This window comes from Triturus cristatus, chromosome 9, assembly GCF_964204655.1.
Source record: "Triturus cristatus chromosome 9, aTriCri1.1, whole genome shotgun sequence".
In the NCBI taxonomy this organism is placed as follows: domain Eukaryota; kingdom Metazoa; phylum Chordata; class Amphibia; order Caudata; family Salamandridae; genus Triturus; species Triturus cristatus.
In genome coordinates this window covers 1215180509-1215200087 of record NC_140592.1, presented here as the reverse complement: position 1 = coordinate 1215200087, position 19579 = coordinate 1215180509, and the positions used below count along the sequence as shown (strand labels likewise).

General features: G+C 51.1%; 1 protein-coding gene across 6 annotated transcripts in view; it reads left to right on the top strand.

Annotated features, from left to right (window-relative positions):
• The window catches only part of DCAF4 (DDB1 and CUL4 associated factor 4), a 291122-nt gene that overhangs the window by 252100 nt on the left and 19443 nt on the right, over positions 1-19579 (top strand). The window lies entirely within an intron of this gene.

Below are 19579 nucleotides of genomic sequence, written 5' to 3'. Positions count from 1 at the left end.
ATGTACCAGCACTTTACTCAAATGATATACCACAACAATTCTGAGCCCCAGTGTACATTTTTCAGGAGCACTGGGTTTAATGAAAACTCAAGTCCCATTTCTAAAGCAAGCACATCAATGGGTTAACATCTATCAAACTCTGACAGTAAGTCCAACTAGTCCTCTACTTGAGCACACCCCAAGCCTCCCCTTTGAGATAATGTACAGCTCTAGAACTGTGCCTGCACCACCAATTTCGAATGTCAGTGAAGGTTATATCTTTAGGAATTGTGTTTCTAATGTAGCATTACATGGTTGTTCAGGAATATGTTGTTTGCGGATTGCAATAACCAGCTCCTTACAATATCCTGCTTGCTTCTTATGAAACTGCACTCCCAGAAGGCTGTATCTACTTCTGAATCCAGGTAGCCTTATCACCTAACAGAATATTGCTTCCCGATATACTGGTAAACCTCTACTCTGGCTGCTTGCCAGAAAAATAACTCCATCTAGTTTAATGCCTGATTCCAGACACCATATTCCAGACAGACGCTGCGTTTCTGAGCTCTGTTTTTACCTGTGTCTTGTTGTCCCAACCACATCTACTCATTTCATCCATTCTCATTTTCTCTGTAGTCTTCAAACCTCTTTCCATTCCCTGCTGTGGATAGCGCTCTGCCACGGCTTGTGTTTTTGCAGCATACCCACTTGTCTGTTTCTCTGTTGTTCTGATTGCAGTTTTACCTGCTCCTGTACAGGACTAACATGCCTAAGTGCCTGCTGGGGCCACTGCTGATCCTTAAACTGGTTGCAGCAGCACCTGTGAGTATTCTGTTGCAGTTTGACTTGTTGTGCTGCTGTAGAACCAGTTACAGACACTTCCAAGGCATATCCCATCCATGGATATGTGCCAGGCAGTATCTGTGAGAGCCTAGTTTATGTTGGGTAAGAGGAGTTGCTTTTAAATATTAATTTCTTACCTTAAATCCTAAGTATATATATGTTACACTGCTATTTATTTGACAAGCAGGATTCTACTTCTCAGCACTTGATCGTCCATAGCTGCTTGGTACATGCAGAACTCAGTACTCATTATTAAGCTACTCGTCATCAATTCTCTGTCATTAAATTATCACTAACCGGCAAATACATTGATTATTGCCACTTCTATAGGGGATCCCTGTAAATCTTTTCAACAGAAAGAAATGAAACACTCGAATGTAATAAAACACTTCTTAAGTTCATTTGCTATTATAATTCCAAATAATCAGTTGGATGTAGGTATGTAATAATAAAGCACAGCTTATTGACCCTACACTTCTTTGCGAAATACCTACACCTACATGCAGCATCAAGAACCCTCACTGGCGTATGGGATATGCTGTAGACGGGTTGTGTAAGCGTGGGTGTGGTTCTTTGGGGACCTTTTTCCATATTTTGTGGGAGTGCCCGGAGGTGGAGCGATTCTGGCGTGGTGTGCATGAGGTCCTGCGGGTGGTTACGCGTGTGTCGCTGCTGCCCGAAGCGAGGAGATGCCTGTTGAATGTGTGGGAGCCAACCGACTACTCGGTGCCGCAGACGCGGTGGGTGACTCTGGGATATATGGTGGCCAAACGCGACATTGCTCAACTGTGGGGTTCCCAGAGGTCGCCGACTGTCTCGGCATGGAAGGATAACATGGATTGGTGCATGTTTCGGGAAAAGGTGGTCTATGTTGCGAGAGGTAAGCCTGGGACATGGGTGAACGTATGGGGCCCCTGGAATGCCTACCGCGGGGGAATCTGTACCCCGCCGTAATTGCCCGATCCGTCACCGGCCCCATCCCCTTAGCCAGTTTATCTCCCCGGTCCCGGACACTGAGTCCCCCTAATCCCAGTCTTGACCTTTTTCCCCCCCTTGCTACTCCTATGGATTGGTAGGGTCCCCCCCGCTAGGGGAGCACATGCTGCTGTTTCCGATTGTGGGTTGCCTTGTGGATTTGTTCTTTTGTTGTTATTTATATTAAAATGAAACCGTTGTGTGCCCGGATGGTGTGGCTACCACCGCTTCTAACTCCTGTGCATTTCCCTTTGCCGCGGCATGCGCGCTATTGTTTGTATCACATGCTTCTCTTGCTTGCTAGCGGCCGGCCTGAAGGTTGTAGGCCCATCTCTGTATATTTTTGAATTTTGTAATAAACGGTTAAAAAAAAAAAAAAAAAAAAAGAACCCTCACTGGCAAGAAAGCTAGATCTCAGAGTCATTCAGTAGCAGACACCCCAGCTGTCGCAGAACAATGTCAGCGATATTGAAAGTAGGCCAGTGGTAGCTCTAACACAGCTCCTTCTGAAACACAACAAAACCCACATCTGGTACGCTCCCATGGTGCAGCCATCCCTCATCCATACAAGCTAACAGCTGGTAATAACACCAGTGATTGCAGCTTTGAAGTGCTTTGCAAATAACTGCTGACTGGGAGAAGAGTAAACTAATTTGCCCCATCAACAAGGCATTCTGAAGACTAAGTACACTCAAGTCCCGACCCATCTTGGCCAGTGACATAAAAGACCTCAAAGCAAGGAGCGCCAAAGCTATATGCTTTAACCCAGCACCAACCTACACAATTATCTGCATCCTCATGATGATGATGACAATTTTTATCTGGACTAGCAAGAGGGCAGTGGGCTTGATATCTCTCCTGATAATGGGCTGAGCTCACCATTTGCATAATTTTGCAGTGGTAAGGCGATGAGCAGCTGAGGTATTTTGAGATTGACATCTGAAATCCTACAGACGGAGCCAATTACATCTGAGCCCTGTCTCAATGAGGCCCTCACTGGTGCTTTAATGGGCGCCAGGGCAAAGCCATGTTCTTTCCCTATAGGGAATAAGCAGGTGGCCAGATGTCACAGACCAGTGTCTGGTGACCCTGATTTTCTCACTAAACATCCTACTCCAGAGAGTCTGGTGTGTCTGGCTTCAGCTAGCAAGGTGAACCCCAATTCATTCCCCATGACTTCTCTGACTAGGGAGTCAAGGATTGAGGCGTTTGGAAAACAAATGTTCATATTAGCTAACCTGGTATTGAGATCAATCAATGGAGTCTGCTTATTGGGCTTGTAAGAAATGAATCCCCACCTCATGGAATAATCAGAACCCTTGTCAGGGTGAACCCTCAAAGTCAGAAAAAAAACATGAGCTTAGCCCCCTGTAGCTCTGGTGCAGAGCAGGCAGGCTTAACTTTGGGCAATGTGAAAAGTATTTATCTTGTATCAAACAGTAAGATATTAGAAATGCAAAACAATACAAATACCAAACCAAATTAGAAAATCTGCGTAAAATTGAATAAAAATTACACTAAAATGACAAAAATCCAATAAGAGAAATCGGAGATATGATTTAAAAAAATTAAAGTAGGAATTGCACCAATAAGCATTAAGTGCAGATGATAGTTTATGGTCGCTGTATACTGGGACCTAGGTGCCATCGGACGGTGATGGAGCGTGGATCAGATTTACCAACCAGGTTAATCCTGGTCAAAGATTTGACCTTCTGATTTTAGTCCTTTAAGTCACAATCCACCACAGGGGTACACTTCTCAAGTCCCCTAGGACCTCAGTGGAGGCTCTCGAAGACTCACAGGGTGTCAGGCAGTGGCTGGTGTATATAGGCAGTTTTAGTCTCCCCAGGCACTACTGCAGTCACCCCAGACCAGGGACTTGCATCTGGCAGGCAATGTGCATCAGTCCTCCCAGTCACTTTCCCCTGTGGCAAGAGCCACTAAGACGCTGTAGCTTGCCATTAGTGGCACACAGTTACCATGTAGGAGGTAGGCTCCAGCATTTTCTCCCAGATTTCCCAGAATCAGGCCCGCATGAAGTCAGTTTGTGTACACTGGGGTTGGACCACGACTTCAAAGTCTGTGACAACTACACCCACGTGACTCAAAAGCTATATTGGCAGGCAAAGCTGATCTCTGAAGCAGGACCTGGGGGACACATGGCGACAGAGGAAAGCACCTCTTTCGCTGTTACGATGTGATGGGCAGCTGAAGTATCAGACCTACAATTGCCAACCATGAAAGCGAAAACCAGTGTTTTGACCGAAGTTTTGTAAACTGGCTAAATGAATCACTCACTTAATCCCTTTTAGGCACTTGGGTCAAGCTCTGTTCTGGGCTGCCCGTCAATAGATAGGTTTCCTGTCGCCATTACCCAGTTTTCTCCAATCTCGACAACTGACAGGTGAAGGAAGGCTCTCTCCAGACAGTCAACCACATCAAGATGGACAACGCAGGCTTAGCCAACGTGTTCTGACAACGCAAGCGCTACCATGCTTGCCTTAACCACGCATATGCCTTAACCACGCATATGCGTGGTTAAGACGGTGTGCAGTCTAGCTGCTGTCGGGCCAAAGCATTAAGGATCGGGCGAGAAGGCGGTGAGGTAAGTGGGGCTGGGTTTTGGGGGGCAGTTTGTAAGGGTTGGGGGGTAGTTTGTAAGGGTTAGGGGTAGTTTTTAGGGCGGGGTAGTTTTTAGGGCGGGTGTCGGGGTAGTTTTTAGGACTGGGAGGTTGGGGTAGTTTTTAGGGCTTTGGGGAAAGCGAGATCGTTTTTAGGGCTCGGGTGGGAGGTGTTTGGTAGTTTTTTAAATTAGCGGTTAGGGTTTTAGGCGTTAGGGCAGTGCAAGGGGTTGGAATAGTTTTAGGGACAGCTTGGAGTGGGAGGGGTTGGAGTAGTGTATGTTAAGGGGCAGGGTTTAGGCCTCAGGGGGAGGGGAATGAGTAGTCGGGGTAGTTTGTAGGGTTTAGGGTAGGGTAGTTTTTAGGGCTGGGGGGATCAAGGTAGTTTTTTAAATTAGGGGTTAGGTTTTAGGCCTCAGGTCAGTGGAAGGGGTTGGGATAGTTTTAGGGACAGCGCGTGGTGGGGGTGTTGGGGTAGTGTTTTGTTAAGGGGCAGAGTTTTAGGCCACAGGGGGAGGGGAATGGGTAGCTTTCAGGGAAGGTTTTGAGCCTCAGGGCGGTGGGGGCAGGTAGGGGGTTAGTAATTTAGGGGTTAGGGAGGGAGCGGAGGGTCCTTGTAGTGGCAACTCTAACCACGCATACCCCCCTTACCATTCATGCCTTTACCACGAAATTGCGTGGTAAAGGCATGTGTGGTTAAAACGCATTTGAGGTTCGGGATGCTTGGTAGATGCACTTGGGATTCAGCCATGCGTGCCTCTTTTATACAACCTATTCAAACTACAGGGAGTCTCCTAACATTGTTGTGGTTCACTATCAATGAGCTGAAGTCACACCTGACTCCGTTGCAGGCGCTTCTTTTCTTCTGAGCCTTTCTGCTTACGGCAGGGCTTCGCGCCTTTCCCCTGAAATTAATGGTCCAGGACATTTGCCCGAAGAGCCTGATGTTTCAGCCTCTGCCCTGAATCTTAGTGTAGATGACTCTGCAGCTGCTGCAGTTGTTGACCTCCTGCATCTTGCTAGTGTCACATTCCAAATGCCACATGCGGGCCGTGCAGTAGGTCCTGAAACTCCTGTAGGGTCAACATCAGGGAAATCTGTTAGATTCTTTCAAGATTTCAGAGAAGAATGTGAAAGATCTGCAGTAGTGACCATTGGCAGGGAATGGATCAGTGACAGTCCCCTCTACTTACCCCACCCAGAGCTGGCTGTGGTCACAGATGTATCATTATTGGTTTGGGCAGGCCATTTGGGAGAAGTTGCAATCGGAGGACTTTGGTCTCTGACAGAGACTCAACCCCAGATAACTTGTTGAAGTTGAGGGTGATTCATTTAGCGCTGAAGGCCTTCCTGCTGAGGAAAGGCGGTGTTCATGGACGACACTATCGCCATGTGGTACTGCACTCAGCCGCTGGCAACTAGCGGATCATGAATGGCAGTTGCACCTGGAGGTAGCATAGGCTGTCTTTCAGCAGTGGGGACAACCTGAACTTAATTTTTTCGCCACTTCACAAAATGTGCAATGTCAGCACTTCTGCTTGCTGGAGTTTCCAAAGCAGCTCTCGCTTAGAGCAGTCTTCTGTGTAGAGTGGAGCTCAGGGCTCATTAATGCCTTCCGATCACAACTACTTCTGCCCTGAGTTCTGACGAAGATCAGGAATGACTGGAACCAAGTCATGTTTGTGGCGCCATATTGGACCAGAAGGGTATGGTACCAGGACCTCCTGTGCATGAGCATCTGTTCTCTGATCAACCTGCCGCTTTAGGAGGATCTTTTGCAGCAGCAGGACAGGCTGTTTCACCCCAGTCTGCACTCTGCATCTCCATACTTCAGGATTAAGCAGCGGCACTTCACTTCCACCTGCATCCCAAGATCGTTTTTGTCATCTTGGCAGCAAAGCGTCCCTCCACTGAATCGTATATGTCAGCTGTAGGGACACATTTTTGAATTGTTGCGGCATCTGACAAACTAACACTTCACAAGCAAAGTTGTCTGAAGTGTTGTTGTTTGTTCTGTCCTTAGTCCACAAGAACTTGCCTTGGAGGCTGTTAAGGGCTACTTATTTGCTCTTCCGACCTTCCTCTGGTTTCCAGATCAGCCTTCGTTATGTAAGTCACTCTTTGTGATGTGTTTTTTTAAAGGTTTGCAACTTTTGTGTCCACGAAAACACTTTGCGATGCCCGATGGGACTTAAACTTTGTCCTCATATCCTTGATGTGCACCCCGTTTGAGCCGTTGCACAGTTGCCCCTTGAGACTTCTGACCATTGTTAGAAATGGGGGTCTCTAGTTGGCAATGGCTGGCCACTGTCCAAGTAGGGACCCTTCTTCCTAAGTCAGAGTAAGCAGCCTACACCCTTTGACAACCCCTGCTCAACCCTGTGGTAACGTAGCACGAGCAGCTAGGCTTATCTCAGAGGCAGTGTGTGAAGCATTTATGACCATACACAGTAATATAATGAGGAACACTACAAATGGACACCACTCAAGTAGTTATGAAAAATAGGTATTTTTATATAGACTTAATCACAAGACCAATAACAGTAAAAATCCACAATACTATAAAAATATAATTACTTTAGAAATGCTGCAAGGAAAAATAGTTCAGGATGCACAAAATGATGTTTAGTTCAAGGCAGGGGTCTCTGCGACCCTTTTACTCACAAAGTATCTGGTTCCTGGAGCAAAGCAACAAAAATGTCGCTAAGGAGTTGTTGCGATAGATTTCCTCACGCTAGCCAGCGATGCGTTGAATCCTTACCGCAAGGGAGGATGATGCGCTGGGTTGCGGGCAGGACAAAGCGACAAACTTCTTCACGCTGATCCGGTGATGCGATAAAATCCTTGCCGCAAAGGGAGGATGATGCACCGGGCCTGTTGCGTGTGCGATCTTGCTGCGTTGACAAAGATGGCGCTCCGCGAGGGAGCGACGATCCGGATTCGATGCGGGGAAAATGGCGAACGCTCGGCGTCCGCGCTGCGATGATCCTGTTGCGATGATTTCAGATAGCGGGCGTTTTCAGGCCCGCAGACAGGTGCTGCGACGATCTTCGGATAGCGGGCGTTTTCAGGCCCGCAGACAGGTGCTGCGACGATCTTCGGGGTTAGCGAGCGCTCGGCGACAGCGGAGCGGCGATTTTTCTCACGCTCACCAGCTGCAGCGGCTCGCTAACGGAGGTTAGCGACGATTTTCAGCGCTCTCTTCTCAACAGTAGAAATAGAGGTCCTGGAACACACAGGAGCCTCACCTGCAGATAGTAATCCTCGCTGGGAGGAACCAGGAGGCTGATGGTGGAGTCTGATGTGCCTGAGACTCCAGCAGGAGGCTAGCTCTCTCCTAGCCCTTGGGTAGTTGCTGTAGCAAAAGAAATAAAAGTCCAATCAAAGTTCCTTTCCTCTTCTTGAAGTCCAGTAGTAACAGCTGCAGGCCAGTCCCAGAAACAGCACACAAGGCACAAGGACAGTCCTTCTCTTGCAGATTCCTGTAGCCACACGGACAGAGGTTCTTCTTGTTATCCAGGAGCAATACAAATTGTAGGGGTTTGTGCACAAATATTTATACCCCCAAAGTCTTTGTTCTTAGGGGTCCCAAGTCTCTGAACCCAGCCAGAACCAGTTCTGCCCCGCCCTGGAGCACTTTGTTGATCAGGCTGCATCCTTCCTTTCAGAAAGAGGGGGTCTGCCTCAGACGCACAGTGGGAGGTGGAGCCAGCTTTCACCTTGCCAGGCACCGCCCTATTCAAGTGCAGGAGCTACCCCTCCCCTCACACCTAGGCAGGTCGCTCTATTCAACCCAGGTCTGACTCAGCCTGCCCTGTCCCTCCAAAACCAGACAGCCAATACACATAATAGCAGAGCAACTGGAAGGCTTAGGCAAGAAAGTACCTATACTCTAAAAGTGGTAGTTTCAAACACAGAATATAAAAATAACCTTCACTAAAAGATGTATTTTAATATTCTGAGCTCAGGCATTCTAGATTCGTTTTTCTACCATGTTCTGTGGGTCAGTTAGGACTATAGGATGTAATAGCCCAGACCTCCCATTCTGGCCTATGGAGAACAGGTAGCCTTACAGTAGTGAAAAACGAAATTGGGTGTAATTCACTACTAGGACATGCTATATACAACAGGGCATGTCCTACCTTACACATACAATGCGCCCTATCATAAGGGGGGCTTACATGATGCCAAGGGAAGGTTTTAGGGGCTGGGAAGTGGGGGCACTTCACAGCCAAGATGGCAGTTCTGGACTGCACGCAGACACTACAGTGGCAGGTCTGAGACACACTTTACAAGCTGCTTCTGTGGGTGGCACAAACCAGTGCTGCAGGCCCACCAGCAGCATTCGGTTTACCAGCCCTGGGCACACACCGGCCACGCTACTAGGGACTAACAGGTAAACTGAATAAGCCAATCATGGATGTACCAATTCATATGTCATCTTTACAAAGGGAGCATTCGCGCTGTGGCACTGAATGGCAGCGGCACAGCGCCCAGAGCATCTATAACCAGCAAAAACAGAGGAGACACAGCGAAAAAATGGAAGGGAGACTCACGCCAATGGTGCCAGGTCTAACACACGTCCCCTCCAGCTGAAATGTGGGGAGAACTACCCATCCCCTGGGAGGTTCTCATCACTAAGGCGGAAAAATCTGGACAGACCATCAGCATTGGCGTGTTCTGTACCAGGGCGGTGTTCCACCGTAAAGTCCATACCCTGTAGGGAAATGGACCACCTTAACAACTTGGGATTCTCACCCCTCATCTGCATTAACCACCTGAGGGGCCTGTGGTCGGTCTGAACCCGGAAGTGAGTCCCAAACAGGTATGGTCTCAGCTTCTTCAGTGCCCAGACCACAGCAAATGCCTCTCGCTCAATCGCACTCCACCTCTGTTCCCGTGGAAGTAACCTCCTACTGATGAAGGCTACAGGTTGGTCTAGTCCCTCCTCATTCATCTGTGACAGAACAGCCCCCACCCCATGCTCTGAAGCGTCTGTCTGGACAATAAATTCCTTAGCAAAGTTGGGCGCCTGGAGTACGGGTGCTGTACACATGGCAGTCTTGAGAGCATCAAAAGCTTTCTGACAGGTGTCAGTCCAGTTCACAATCTTGGGCTGCTTCTTGGAAGTCAGCTCAGTCAAGGGGGCAACAATGCTGCCATACCCCTTGACAAACCTCCTGTAATAACCCGTGAGTCCTAAGAAGGCCCTCACCTGGGTCTGGGTCCTTGGGGGCTCCCAAGCCAGGATGGTCTCAATCTTGGGCTGTAGAGGGGCCACCTGGCCACTCCCTACCTGGTGTCCTAAGTACACCACCGAACCCTGCCCAATCTGGCCCTTACTGGCCTTGATTGTGAGGCCTGCTCTGCGCAGCGCCATCAACACTTCCCAGAGGTGGCGTAAGTGGTCCTCCCATGAGGAACTAAATACGGCAATGTCGTCCAGGTAGGCGGCACTGAAATCCTCCAGCCCAGCCAACACCTGGTTGACCAACCTCTGAAAGGTGGCAGGGGCATTCTTCATCCCAAAGGGCATCACACGGAACTGGTAGTGCCCATCTGGGGTAGAGAATGCGGACCTCTCCTTTGCCCCATCAGTTAAGGCGATCTGCCAGTACCCAGACGTCAGATCAAACGTGCTGAGGTACCGGGCAGCCCCCAACCGATCTATGAGCTCATCAGCTCTGGGGATGGGGTGCGCGTCGGTCCTCGTGACCGAATTGAGACCTCGGTAGTCCACACAGAACCTAAGTTCTGGAGTGTCACCAGGCGCTGCAGCCTTTGGTACCAAGACCACGGGGCTGGACCAAGGGCTGTTAGAGGACTCAATCACCCCCAGGGCAAACATTTTGGAGACCTCCTCCTTAATGCAGGCCCTTACCCTGTCGGTCACCCTGTAAGCCTTGTGCTTGACAGGAGGACTGTCCCCGGTGTCTACCTCATGGACGCACCAGTCAGTGACACCAGGTACCAGGGAAAATAAATCTGGGAATTGCCCCAACAGCTGGTGGCAATCTCTCTGCTGTTCTGGGGTCAGTGTGGTGGAGAGGACCACACCCTCCACTGACCCATCCTTCTCTCCTGCACACAGGAGGTCAGGAAGAGGCTCACTCTCCTCCTCCATCCCTGCATCTGTGGCAAGAAGCATGCCCACTTCAGACCTCGCAAAGTGGGGCTTTAGGCGATTCACATGCAGGACCCGCAGGGGGTTCCTGGGAGATTTAAAGTCCACCAAATAGGTAACTTGACTTTTTCGCTCCACCACCTCAAATGGACCGGTCCACTTATCTTGGAGCGCACAGGGCTCCACTGGGGCCAGTACCCAAACCTTTTGACCAGGTTGAAACTCGACCAGAGTGGCATTCTGGTCGTGCCAACGTTTCATCTCCTCCTGGCTGGCTTCCAGATTTGCCTCAGCAATGTTTCTGAAACGCCGAGTTTGGTTCCTGAAGGCCAGGATGTAGCTAAACACATCCTGGGGAGGTTTCCTGGGAGATTGCTCCCAGCCTTCCTTGACCAAACTCAGAGGCCCTCTTACCGGATGGCCATAGAGCAGTTCAAAGGGGCTGAACCCTAAGGACTTCTGTGGCACTTCACGGTATGCAAACAACAGGCATGGCAAGAGGACGTCCCACTTACGCCTCAGGGGCTCCTCTAGGCCCATGATCATGCCCTTCAAGGTCCGGTTGAATCTCTCAACCAGACCGTTACCCTGGGGGTGGTAAGGAGTGGTGAACTTGTAAGTCACCCCACACTCCTTCCACAGAGACTTCATATACTGGGAGATGAAGTTGGTCCCCCTGTTGCTCACCACCTCTCTGGGGAACCCCACACGGGAGAAGATCCCCATCAGTGCACGTCCCACCACGGGGGCCGTCACTGTCCTGAGCGGGATGGCTTCAGGGTACCGGGTGGCATGGTCCACCAAGACCAGGATGTACCTGTTGCCCATGGCTGTCTTGGGGTCCAGAGGCCCCACAATGTCAATGCCCACTCGCTCGAATGGGGTGCTAACAACTGGGAAGGGTTGGAGTGGGGCTTTGATCTTCCCCCCACTCTTCCCACTTGCCTGGCAAGTCTCACAGGTCCTACAATACGTATCTGAACTCTTGCGCATCTGGGGCCAATAAAAGTGGGTGACCAGCCTTTCAAAGGTCTTGGTCTGCCCCAGATGTCCTGCCAATGGAATGTCATGAGCCAACCCCAGTAGGAAGGTTCTGAAGCACTCGGGTACCACCAGCACAGGAGACTGTTCTCCCAATAAATCAGATGTGAACCGGACATATCACCTGCTGCCTGGGCTGCAGCCTGTTGCCGCATACCCTCAAGAGAGGGGCAAGTTCTCTGCTGTTCACAAAACTCCTCCCTGGTGGGCCCCCCTTGCTGCTGCCACTGGGTCAGCTCAGGCAGGTCCCCCAGGTCGGTACTCTGCTCCCCGGTAGGCTCCAGGGCATCCCCCTCAGGGTCTGCTCCCTCCTGGGCCGTGGGAACCAAGGGGGCCGGTTTCCCGCGCCCCCTGCCCCCTCCCTCTAAGGCAGGGACCTGGGCCATATTCTCAGGCTCCAGGTCTTTCTCAACACTCTCTTTGGCTGCCATGGACCGAGTGGTAGCACATGCCCACTCAGGCAGTCCCAACATTTGCAAGTGAGCTCTCCTCTCCACTGTAGCCCACGGTGAGTTCTCTAAATCATTGCCCAACAGACAGTCCACAGGCATGGCGGGCCTCACAGCCACCTGAAGAGTTCCTGAGACCCCCCCCCACTCAAAGGGAACCTGAGCCACCTCACATTGGCTCTCTGTGTTGTCTGCCGACACTACTGGGTAGAATGCATGGGGCACAACCTGCTCTTTGGACACCAACCGGGAGCTGACAGCAGTTACACTGGCTCCTGTGTCCCTCAGAGCCTCCACTCTATGGCCATTGATGGTTACCCACTGCCTGTATTTTTTAGTGTTATCAGGCAGTGCAGGCTTAGGAACCATTTCAAAGTCTCCTAGTGAGACAAGGGTCAACTCTACGGGGTCCCACCCACCTGGGGCACCCATCTCCTCCTCCCCCAGGGCTACACTAGCAAGCTGGCGGGGCGGTGCACGGGGTGGTGCAGCAGTATCCTTTTGGGGACACTGGGGGTCAAAGTATCTGTGGCCCACCTGGCCACACTTAAAACAAGTAGGGGGCCTCCTTGGAACAGGATTACCTGTTGGAGGCACTGGCTTCTTATCTGGGGGAGGCTGGGATACCACTGCCTGGTTCCCTTGGGAATTATCTTGGGGCCCTCGGTGGAACTCCCTTGGTTTACCCCTGTCCCCCCCACTTCTCTGCTGGGGACCCTGCCCACCTTTGGCGAAGTCTCCCACTGCACCCTTGCGAACCCGGGTGCTCACCCAGCGGTCCGCCTCCTCAGCAAGCTTCCTAGGGTTAGTCAGCTTGCAATCTATCAGATGCTGGAGTAGCTCAGGAAAACAGTTACTAGAAAAATGCTCCCATGCAATCAAGTCATACAGTTGCTCAAAAGTTTCTACTTTGCTGCCTTTTACCCAGCGCTCCATTGCTCTGCCAAAAAAAGACACATATTCTACCCACGTGGTACCCTCTATCTTCTTGCAAGTTCTAAATCTCTGCCTGTACATTTCAGGGGTCAAACCATAGCGGGTAATCAAAGCTTACTTCATGTGGGCATAAATCATTCTACTTTCTGGGGGTAGGTCCAACAAGGTATCCCTCCCCTCACTCACAAAGCGTCCCCACAACCCCGCTCCCCAATCCTTCTCAGGGACCCGGTGGGATACCATAGCTAATTCATAAGCGGCAAACCATTGCCCAATATCCTCACTTTTATGAAAATCCTTAATAACATCTTTAGGTATATACACTCTACTCTCATTATGCACTACCGGTATGCTGCCACCAGAGGGGGAGATCTCAATACTCTTGGCCTTTTTCTCCAACTCCCTCAAAATTCTCTCATGTTCAAATTTCATCTTCATTATCTCAACTTCCAACTTCTTATTCTCTAGGTCTCTCTGACCATCCAATTTAAGCTTAGCCATCTCCATATTATGCCGCCTATCTCTCTCCCTGTCCTCCATCTCTTCTGGAGTCAGGCCCCTTGAGGACACACTAGTGCCCGGGCTGGAAACTGCTTTATCCCCTACCAAATCTACAATTTCGTCCTGCCGCTCTCCTGCATCCTCTCCTCCCTCCACAGGCTCTTCTACATTCTTTGGGGCATCCCTGGCTTCTAACCAGGCCTTCAGCGCCTTGTAATACTCTTCCCTTTTAGTGAGACCTGTGATAGGGACTGTGAAGCGTTTGCAAAAATATTTGAGCTGCTTGGCATTGTAGGTGTCTAATTTCTCTTCTTCCCAGGAGAGATACTCAGAGGCATTGGATCTGGGCTTGGCCATTGTAATAATAACTGGCAATATCGATCAAAAATAGAATCAACAATCTCAAAAACGTACGTGGTTATGTTATGGTCTGCACTCACTAGTAGTGTACACTATAATTACTGTATGCAATCATAAATGCAAGTCCAGATCCTCACCGCTGACCACCAATGTTAGAAATGGGGGTCTCTAGTTGGCAATGGCTGGCCACTGTCCAAGTAGGGACCCTTCTTCCTAAGTCAGAGTAAGCAGCCTACACCCTTTGACAACCCCTGCTCAACCCTGTGGTAACGTAGCACGAGCAGTTAGGCTTATCTCAGAGGCAGTGTGTGAAGCATTTATGACCATACACAGTAATTTAATGAGGAACACTACAAATGGACACCACTCAAGTAGTTATGAAAAATAGGTATTTTTATATAGACTTAATCACAAGACCAATAACAGTAAAAATCCACAATACTATAAAAATATAATTACTTTAGAAATGCTGCAAGGAAAAATAGTTCAGGATGCACAAAATGATGTTTAGTTCAAGGCAGGGGTCTCTGCGACCCTTTTACTCACAAAGTATCTGGTTCCTGGAGCAAAGCAACAAAAATGTCGCTAAGGAGTTGTTGCGATAGATTTCCTCACGCTAGCCAGCGATGCGTTGAATCCTTACCGCAAGGGAGGATGATGCGCTGGGTTGCGGGCAGGACAAAGCGACAAACTTCTTCACGCTGATCCGGTGATGCGATAAAATCCTTGCCGCAAAGGGAGGATGATGCACCGGGCCTGTTGCGTGTGCGATCTTGCTGCGTTGACAAAGATGGCGCTCCGCGAGGGAGCGACGATCCGGATTCGATGCGGGGAAAATGGCGAACGCTCGGCGTCCGCGCTGCGATGATCCTGTTGCGATGATTTCAGATAGCGGGCGTTTTCAGGCCCGCAGACAGGTGCTGCGACGATCTTCGGATAGCGGGCGTTTTCAGGCCCGCAGACAGGTGCTGCGACGATCTTCGGGGTTAGCGAGCGCTCGGCGACAGCGGAGCGGCGATTTTTCTCACGCTCACCAGCTGCAGCGGCTCGCTAACGGAGGTTAGCGACGATTTTCAGCGCTCTCTTCTCAACAGTAGAAATAGAGGTCCTGGAACACACAGGAGCCTCACCTGCAGATAGTAATCCTCGCTGGGAGGAACCAGGAGGCTGATGGTGGAGTCTGATGTTCCTGAGACTCCAGCAGGAGGCTAGCTCTCTCCTAGCCCTTGGGTAGTTGCTGTAGCAAAAGAAATAAAAGTCCAATCAAAGTTCCTTTCCTCTTCTTGAAGTCCAGTAGTAACAGCTGCAGGCCAGTCCCAGAAACAGCACACAAGGCACAAGGACAGTCCTTCTCTTGCAGATTCCTGTAGCCACACGGACAGAGGTTCTTCTTGTTATCCAGGAGCAATACAAATTGTAGGGGTTTGTGCACAAATATTTATACCCCCAAAGTCTTGGTTCTTAGGGGTCCCAAGTCTCTGAACCCAGCCAGAACCAGTTCTGCCCCGCCCTGGAGCACTTTGTTGATCAGGCTGCATCCTTCCTTTCAGAAAGAGGGGCTCTGCCTCAGACGCACAGTGGGAGGTGGAGCCAGCTTTCACCTTGCCAGGCACAGCCCTATTCAAGTGCAGGAGCTACCCCTCCCCTCACACCTAGGCAGGTCGCTCTATTCAACCCAGGTCTGACTCAGCCTGCCCTGTCCCTCCAAAACCAGACAGCCAATACACATAACAGCAGAGCAACTGGAAGGCTTAGGCAAGAAAGTACCTATACTCTAAAAGTGGTAGTTTCAAACACAGAATATAAAAATAACCTTCACTAAAAGATGTATTTTAATATTCTGAGCTCAGGCATACTAGATTCGTTTTTCTACCATGTTCTGTGGGTCAGTTAGGACTATAGGATGTAATAGCCCAGACCTCCCATTCTGGCCTATGGAGAACAGGTAGCCTTACAGTAGTGAAAAACGAAATTGGGTGTAATTCACTACTAGGACATGCTACATACAACAGGGCATGTCCTACCTTACACATACAATGCGCCCTATCATAAGGGGGGCTTACATGATGCCAAGGGAAGGTTTTAGGGGCTGGGAAGTGGGGGCACTTCACAGCCAAGATGGCAGTTCTGGACTGCACGCAGACACTGCAGTGGCAGGTCTGAGACACACTTTACAAGCTGCTTCTGTGGGTGGCACAAACCAGTGCTGCAGGCCCACCAGCAGCATTCGGTTTACCAGCCCTGGGAACACACCGGCCACGCTACTAGGGACTAACAGGTAAACTGAATAAGCCAATCATGGATGTACCAATTCATATGTCATCTTTACAAAGGGAGCATTCGCGCTGTGGCACTGAATGGCAGCGGCACAGCGCCCAGAGCATCTATAACCAGCAAAAACAGAGGAGACACAGCGAAAAAATGGAAGGGAGACTCACGCCAATGGTGCCAGGTCTAACACACGTCCCCTCCAGCTGAAATGTGGGGAGAACTACCCATCCCCTGGGAGGTTCTCATCACTAAGGCGGAAAAATCTGGACAGACCATCAGCATTGGCGTGTTCTGTACCAGGGCGGTGTTCCACCGTAAAGTCCATACCCTGTAGGGAAATGGACCACCTTAACAACTTGGGATTCTCACCCCTCATCTGCATTAACCACCTGAGGGGCCTGTGGTCGGTCTGAACCCGGAAGTGAGTCCCAAACAGGTATGGTCTCAGCTTCTTCAGTGCCCAGACCACAGCAAATGCCTCTCGCTCAATCGCACTCCACCTCTGTTCCCGTGGAAGTAACCTCCTACTGATGAAGGCTACAGGTTGGTCTAGTCCCTCCTCATTCATCTGTGACAGAACAGCCCCCACCCCATGCTCTGAAGCGTCTGTCTGGACAATAAATTCCTTAGCAAAGTTGGGCGCCTGGAGTACGGGTGCTGTACACATGGCAGTCTTGAGAGCATCAAAAGCTTTCTGACAGGTGTCAGTCCAGTTCACAATCTTGGGCTGCTTCTTGGAAGTCAGCTCAGTCAAGGGGGCAACAATGCTGCCATACCCCTTGACAAACCTCCTGTAATAACCCGTGAGTCCTAAGAAGGCCCTCACCTGGGTCTGGGTCCTTGGGGGCTCCCAAGCCAGGATGGTCTCAATCTTGGGCTGTAGAGGGGCCACCTGGCCACTCCCTACCTGGTGTCCTAAGTACACCACCGAACCCTGCCCAATCTGGCCCTTACTGGCCTTGATTGTGAGGCCTGCTCTGCGCAGCGCCATCAACACTTCCCAGAGGTGGCGTAAGTGGTCCTCCCATGAGGAACTAAATACGGCAATGTCGTCCAGGTAGGCGGCACTGAAATCCTCCAGCCCAGCCAACACCTGGTTGACCAACCTCTGAAAGGTGGCAGGGGCATTCTTCATCCCAAAGGGCATCACACGGAACTGGTAGTGCCCATCTGGGGTAGAGAATGCGGACCTCTCCTTTGCCCCATCAGTTAAGGCGATCTGCCAGTACCCAGACGTCAGATCAAACGTGCTGAGGTACCGGGCAGCCCCCAACCGATCTATGAGCTCATCAGCTCTGGGGATGGGGTGCGCGTCGGTCCTCGTGACCGAATTGAGACCTCGGTAGTCCACACAGAACCTAAGTTCTGGTGTGTCACCAGGCGCTGCAGCCTTTGGTACCAAGACCACGGGGCTGGACCAAGGGCTGTTAGAGGACTCAATCACCCCCAGGGCAAACATTTTGGAGACCTCCTCCTTAATGCAGGCCCTTACCCTGTCGGTCACCCTGTAAGCCTTGTGCTTGACAGGAGGACTGTCCCCGGTGTCTACCTCATGGACGCACCAGTCAGTGACACCAGGTACCAGGGAAAATAAATCTGGGAATTGCCCCAACAGCTGGTGGCAATCTCTCTGCTGTTCTGGGGTCAGTGTGGTGGAGAGGACCACACCCTCCACTGACCCATCCTTCTCTCCTGCACACAGGAGGTCAGGAAGAGGCTCACTCTCCTCCTCCATCCCTGCATCTGTGGCAAGAAGCATGCCCACTTCAGACCTCGCAAAGTGGGGCTTTAGGCGATTCACATGCAGGACCCGCAGGGGGTTCCTGGGAGATTTAAAGTCCACCAAATAGGTAACTTGACTTTTTCGCTCCACCACCTCAAATGGACCGGTCCACTTATCTTGGAGCGCACAGGGCTCCACTGGGGCCAGTACCCAAACCTTTTGACCAGGTTGAAACTCGACCAGAGTGGCATTCTGGTCGTGCCAACGTTTCATCTCCTCCTGGCTGGCTTCCAGATTTGCCTCAGCAATGTTTCTGAAACGCCGAGTTTGGTTCCTGAAGGCCAGGATGTAGCTAAACACATCCTGGGGAGGTTTCCTGGGAGATTGCTCCCAGCCTTCCTTGACCAAACTCAGAGGCCCTCTTACCGGATGGCCATAGAGCAGTTCAAAGGGGCTGAACCCTAAGGACTTCTGTGGCACTTCACGGTATGCAAACAACAGGCATGGCAAGAGGACGTCCCACTTACGCCTCAGGGGCTCCTCTAGGCCCATGATCATGCCCTTCAAGGTCCGGTTGAATCTCTCAACCAGACCGTTACCCTGGGGGTGGTAAGGAGTGGTGAACTTGTAAGTCACCCCACACTCCTTCCACAGAGACTTCATATACTGGGAGATGAAGTTGGTCCCCCTGTTGCTCACCACCTCTCTGGGGAACCCCACACGGGAGAAGATCCCCATCAGTGCACGTCCCACCACGGGGGCCGTCACTGTCCTGAGCGGGATGGCTTCAGGGTACCGGGTGGCATGGTCCACCAAGACCAGGATGTACCTGTTGCCCATGGCTGTCTTGGGGTCCAGAGGCCCCACAATGTCAATGCCCACTCGCTCGAATGGGGTGCTAACAACTGGGAAGGGTTGGAGTGGGGCTTTGATCTTCCCCCCACTCTTCCCACTTGCCTGGCAAGTCTCACAGGTCCTACAATACGTATCTGAACTCTTGCGCATCTGGGGCCAATAAAAGTGGGTGACCAGCCTTTCAAAGGTCTTGGTCTGCCCCAGATGTCCTGCCAATGGAATGTCATGAGCCAACCCCAGTAGGAAGGTTCTGAAGCACTCGGGTACCACCAGCACAGGAGACTGTTCTCCCAATAAATCAGATGTGAACCGGACATATCACCTGCTGCCTGGGCTGCAGCCTGTTGCCGCATACCCTCAAGAGAGGGGCAAGTTCTCTGCTGTTCACAAAACTCCTCCCTGGTGGGCCCCCCTTGCTGCTGCCACTGGGTCAGCTCAGGCAGGTCCCCCAGGTCGGTACTCTGCTCCCCGGTAGGCTCCAGGGCATCCCCCTCAGGGTCTGCTCCCTCCTGGGCCGTGGGAACCAAGGGGGCCGGTTTCCCGCGCCCCCTGCCCCCTCCCTCTAAGGCAGGGACCTGGGCCATATTCTCAGGCTCCAGGTCTTTCTCAACACTCTCTTTGGCTGCCATGGACCGAGTGGTAGCACATGCCCACTCAGGCAGTCCCAACATTTGCAAGTGAGCTCTCCTCTCCACTGTAGCCCACGGTGAGTTCTCTAAATCATTGCCCAACAGACAGTCCACAGGCATGGCGGGCCTCACAGCCACCTGAAGAGTTCCTGAGACCCCCCCCCACTCAAAGGGAACCTGAGCCACCTCACATTGGCTCTCTGTGTTGTCTGCCGACACTACTGGGTAGAATGCATGGGGCACAACCTGCTCTTTGGACACCAACCGGGAGC